This window comes from Rattus norvegicus, chromosome 1 (genome assembly GCF_036323735.1).
Source record: "Rattus norvegicus strain BN/NHsdMcwi chromosome 1, GRCr8, whole genome shotgun sequence".
Classification (NCBI taxonomy): domain Eukaryota; kingdom Metazoa; phylum Chordata; class Mammalia; order Rodentia; family Muridae; genus Rattus; species Rattus norvegicus.
This window is the reverse complement of record NC_086019.1, coordinates 82,023,072-82,029,622: the sequence shown is the minus strand read 5'-3', so window position 1 is coordinate 82,029,622 and position 6,551 is coordinate 82,023,072.

The following is a 6,551-nucleotide window of genomic DNA, read 5'->3' as shown; positions in this document are numbered from 1 at the left end:
ACTAGAGCTCAAAGCATACATTGCACCTCACACAATAAAAGTAGGAGATTTCAACACCCCACTCTCATCAATGGACAGTTCATGGAAACAGAAATTAAACAGAGAAACAGACAGACTAAGAGAAGTCATGAACCTAATGGACTTAACAGATATTTATAGAAGAACATTATATCCTAAAACAAAAGGATATACCTACTTCTTGCCATCTCATGGTACTTTCTCCAAAACTGACCATAATTTGGTCATTAAATATGCCTCAATAGATACAGAAAGATAGATATATTCCCATGCGTCCTATCAGACCACCACGTGCTAATGCTGTTCTTCAACAACAATAAGGGAAGAACTCACATGTATACATGGAAGTTGAACAATGCTTTACTCAATGATAACCTGGTCAAGTAAGAAATAAAGAAAGAAATTAAAGACTTCTTAGAATTTAATGAAAACGAAGGTACAACATACCAAAACTTATGGGACACAATGAAAGCTGTGATAAGAGGAAAACTCAGCTCTCTGTGACTGCAGAAAGAAACAGGAGAGAGCATATATCAGCAGCTTGATAGCACACCTAGACACTCTAGAACAAAAAGAAGCAAATACTCCAAGGAGGAGTAGAAGGCAGAAAATAACGAAACTGAGAGCTGAAATCAACCAAGTATAAACAAAAATGACCATACAAAGAATCAACAGAACCAAAAGTTGGTTCTTTGAGAAAGTCAACAAGATAGATATACCCTTAGCCAGACTAACGAGAGGACACACAGAGAGTGTCCAAATTAACAAAATCATAAATGAAAAGGGAGATATAACTACAGAGTCACAGGAATTTCAAAAAATCATCAGATCCTACTACAAAAGCCTATATTCAACAAAACTTGAAAATCTGGGGGAAATGGACAATTTCCTAGAGTGATACCAGGTACTGAAGTAAAATCAGGAACAGATAATCCATTTAAACCTTATAACTCCTAAAGAAATAGAAGCAGTCATTAAAGGTCTCCCAACCAAAAAGAGCCCAGGTCCAGATGGGTTCAGTGCAGAATTCTATCAGACCTTCATAGAAGACCTCATACCAATTCTATCCAAACTATTCCACAAAATTGAAACAGATGGAGGGCTACTGAATTCCTTTTATGACCCACAATTACTCTTATAACTAAACCACATAAAGAGCCAACAAAGAAAGAGAACTTTAGTCCAATTACCCTGATGAGTATCGATGCAAAAATACTCAATAAAATTCTTGCAAACTGAATCCAAGAACACATCAATAGAATCAGCCATCATGATCAAGTAAGCTTCATCCAAGGCATGCAGGGATGGTTTAATAAATAGAAAATCATCAACGTAATCCACTAAATAAACACATTGAAAGATCAAAACCACATGATCATTTCATTAGATGCTGAGAAAGTATTTGACAAAATTCAACACCCCTTCAGGATAAAAGTCCTGGAAAGAATAGGAATTCAATTCCCATACTTAAACATAGTAAAATCCAAATACAGCAAACCAGTAGCTAACATTAACTAAATGGAGTGAAACATGAAGCAATCCCACTAAAATCAGGGACTAGACAAGGCTTCCAACTCTTTCCCTATTCATTCATTATAGTTTTTGAAGTTCTAGCCAGAGCAATCAGACAACAAAAGGAGATCAAAGGGATACAAATTGGAAAACAAGAAGTCAAGATATCACTATTTGCAGATGAGATGATAGTATATTTAAGTGATCCCAAAAGTTCCACCAGAGATCTACTAAGCCTGATAAACACCTTCAGCAAATTGCGTGGGTATAAAATTAACTCAAATGAATCAGTAATCTTCCTCTCCACTAAAGAGAAACAAGACAAGATAGAAATTATTGAAACAACACCCTTCATAATAGTCCCAAATAATATAAAATACCTAGGTGTGACTTTAACCAAGCAAGAAAGATCTGTATGATAAGAACTTCAAGCCCATGAAGAAATTGAAGAAGACCTCCGAAGATGGAAAGATCTCCCATACTCATGGATTGGCAGGATCAATATAGTAACAATGGCCATTTTACCAAGATTCAATGCAATCCCCATCAAAGTACCAATCCAATTCTTCAGAGAGTTAGAGAGAACAATTTGCAAATTCGTCTGGAAAACAAAAAACCCAGGATAGCTCAAACTATTCTCAACAATAGAAGGACTTCTGGGGGAGTCACCATCCCTGATCTCAAGCAGTATTACAGAGCAATAGTGATAAAAACTGCATGGTATTGGTACAGAGACAGACAGATAGACCAGTGGAATAGAATTGAAGACCCAGAAATGAACCCACACACCTATGGTCACTTGATTTTTGACAAACGTCCCCAAACCATCCAATGGAAAAAAGATAGCATTTTCAGCAAATGGTGCTGGTTCAACTGGAGGTCAACATGTAGAAGAATGCAGATCGATCCATGCTTATCACCCTGTAGAAAGCTTAAGTACTAGTGGATCAAGGACCTCCACATCAAACCAGATACACTCAAACTAGTAAAAAAAAGTTGGGAAGAATCTCAAACACATGGGCACTGGAGAAAATTTCCTGAACAAAACACCAATGGCTTATGCTCTAAGATCAAGAATCGACATATGTGATCTCATAACACTGCAAAACTTCTGTAAGGCAAAGGACACCATTTTTAGGACAAAGTGGCAAGCAACGGATTGGGAATAGATCTTTACCAATCCTACAATAGATAGAAGGCTTATATCAAAAATATACAAAGAACTCAAGAAGTTAGACTGCATGGAGACAAATAACCTTAATAAAAAATAGGGTTCAGAGCTAAAGAAGGAATTCACACTGGAGGAATGCTGAATGGCTGAGAAACATCTAAAGAAATGTTCAACATCTTTAGTCATAAGCGAAATGAAATCAAAACATCCCTGAGATTTCACCTCACACCAATGAGAATGGCTAAGATAAAAAACTCAGGTGACAGCAGATTTGGGTCAGGATGTAGTGAATGAGGAAGACTACTCCACTGCTGGTGGGATTGCAGACTGGTAAATCGTTCTGGAAATCAGTCAGGTGGTTCCTCTGAAAATCGGACATTTAACTACCTGAGGACCCAGCTATACCTGTCTTGCACATATACCCAAAAGATGCCCCAACATATAACAATGGCCCATGCTCTACTGTGTTTATAGCAGCCTTATTTATAATAGCCAGAATCTGGAAAGAACCCTGATGCCTTTCAACAGAGGAATGGATACGGAAATGTGGTACATCTACCCAATGGAATATTACTCAGCTATCAAAAACAATGACTTTATGAAATTCATAGGCAAATGGATGCAACTGGATATTGTCATCCTGAGTGAGGTAACCCAATCACAGAAAAACCCACATGGTCTGCATTCATTGACAAGTTGATATTACCCAAATGCTCAAAGTACCCTCGATGCACAGAACACATGAAAATCAAGAAGGATGACCAAAATGCGAATGCTTCACTCCTTCTTTACAAGGGGAACAAGAATATCCTTGGGAGGGAATAGGGAGGCAAAATTTAGAACAGAAGCAGAAGGAACACCCATTCAGAGCCTGCCCCACATATGGCCAGTACATATATAGTCACCAAACTAGATAAGATTCATGAAGCAAAGAAGTGCAGGCTGACAGGGAATGGATGTAGATCTCTCCTGAGAGACCCAGCCCGAATATGGCAAATACACAGGTAAGTGGCAGGAGCAAACCACTGAACTGAGAAATGGACCCCTGTTGAAGGAATCAGAGAAAGGACTGAAAGAGATTTAAGGGGCTTGAGACTCCATGTGAACAACACTGTCAACCAACCAGAGCTTCCAGGGACTAAGCCACTACCCAAAGACTATACATGGATGACCCTGGGCTCCAACCTCATAGGTAGCAATGAACAGCCTAGTAAGGGCACCAGTGGAAGGTGAATCCCTTGTTCCTGCCAAGACTGAACCCCCAGTTAAAGTGAATGTTGGGTGAAGGGTGGTAATGGGGTGAGGATCGGGAGTGGAACACCCACAGAGAAGGGGAGGTGGAGGGGTTAGGGGGATGTTGGCCTGCATACTGGGAAAGGGGATAACAATTGAAATGTAAATAGGAAATACCCAGGTTAATAAAGATGAAAAAGAAAAGTTGTCAGAGAATGCTTGAATCCATTTCAGTTGTCTCAAGAAATCTCTCTCTCTCCTTCTCTCTCTCTCTCTCTCTCTCTCTCTCTCTCTCTCTCTTTGTTTCTGTCTGTGTGTGTTCATGTATGTGTGTATGTATGTATGTATATATGTATGGAAATATTTACTGTATTTCACTTGGTGAGTGTTGTGGATATATATATATATATACACACACACACATACAGACACACACACAAATACACAGACACACACGCACACGCACACACATATATATGTATATATAAAATCTATCTTGGTACGTGCAGAAGTCAGAAGATGCCATTTACATTCCTTGTAACTGGAATTACAGATGGTTGTGAGACACCTGGTCGGTACCCCTAACTGCTGAGCCATCTCTTCAGACATTCTCTTCATTAGTTGTTGAGAAAGAATGTCTCCGTGAATCTCTAGACTACATTGCCTGGCCATAAGAACCTTCTCTTATGTGAGGTTTTTGGTGATTATTTTTCCAGTAGTAAAAGAGTATATTAACAAATAGTTTAGAATGAATTATACCTCCCAAGTTCATTTTAAAGCATCTCTTTCTTCAGTGTTCCAAAATGAGATTGTATTTCACCTTATGTTAATTGGAGATGATGTAATAAAAGTTGAATGAAGCCACCATGGTAGACTCTAGTTCCAACACTACTGGTATTCTAATGAGAAGGGGGAGTTGGAGTAGGGTGTGGCTATACATGACTTAGTCTTAGCACTTGAGAGGCAGAAGAGGTGGATTTCTATCAGCTAGAGGTTAGCTTGTTTAAAATAGTAAGTTCTAAGCCAGACAGGGCTGCATTGGAAGACATTGTCTCAAAGCTAAACAACAAACTGAAAAGAGGGGACATATACATACACACATATCTTGCCTGAACACTCCCACCCTTGGCTTTGCATTTCCAGCTTTCAGCATGTTAAGGAGTAAGTTCTGCATAAAAACAGTCCAGAATGTGGTGGTTTATTGTGATTTATTCAACCTCTGGGCTGAACCCAACCAATACAGAGAAGGAAGTCACAGCAGAACAACCATGATGCCATCCACTTAAAAGAGCTTTCAAAAGCAAGTGAGATTTGTCAGTTCCCATGGAAGTCAGATGTTTTTATAAGGCCCATAGACACTTCTGGAAGTAGCTTATGCCATGGTTCTTTTTATGTTTTGTTTTTTGAGACAGGATTTCTCTGGGTGGGGCTTTGGCCATTTCAGGCTCATTCTGTAGACTAGGCTGCTTTCAAACTCACTTATAAAGATCAGTTACCTTCTGACTCCCAGTGCTGGGATCCAAGGCCTGCAACACTATCACCCTGTTTCTTGATATAGGGCTGAAGGGTAAGCAGTGTTTGCTATTGGAAAGTTCATTAGACTTTGCAATTATGGGTCATTCATTCACTTGTCTTACTCAATAAAGCACTTCATCATTCACTTGTCCTACTCAATAAAGCATTTATTTAAGAACAATTATAAGGGAAGTCCCACACCCGCGGATCCCGGCCCGCAGCAGCTCTCTGCTCCCAGACCCCGTGAGAGAGAGACCCAACCGCCTGGTCAGGTGGGCACTCCTGAGGCTGCAGAGCGGAAGAGACCACCAACACTGCTCACCCCTGCCCACATCCCTGGCCCAAGAGGAAACTGTATAAGGCCTCTGGGCTCCCGTGGGGGAGGGTCCAGGAGCGGCAGGACCCCTGCCTGAGACACCACTGGAACCTGAAGGAAACAGACCAGATAAACAGTTCTCTGCACCCAAATCCCGTGGGAGGGAGAGCTAAACCTTCAGAGAGGCAGACAAGCATGGGAAACCAGAAGGGACTGCTCTCTGCACACACATCTCGGACGCCAGAGGAAAAAGCCAAAGACCATCTGGAACCCTGGTGCACTGAAGCTCCCGGAAGGGGCGGCACAGGTCTTCCTGGTTGCTGCCGTTGCAGAGAGCCCGTGGGCAGCACCCCACAAGCGAAGTTGAGCCTCGGGACCACAGGTAAGACCAAATTTTCTGCTGCAAGAAAGCTGCCTGGTGAACTCAAGACACAGGCCCACAGGAACAGCTGAAGACCTGTAGAGAGGAAAAACTACACGCCCGAAAGCAGAACACTCTGTCCCCATAACTGACTGAAAGAGAGGAAAACAGGTCTACAGCACTCCTGACACACAGGCTTATAGGACAGTCTAGCCACTGTCAGAAATAGCAGAACAAAGTAACACTAGAGATAATCTGATGGCGAGAGGCAAGCTCAGGATCCCAAGCAACAGAAACCAAGACTACATGGCACCATCGGAGCCCAATTCTCCCATCAAAACAAACATGGAATATCCAAAAACACCAGAAAAGCAAGATCTAGTTTCAAAATCATTTTTGATCATGATGCTGGAGGACTTCAAGAA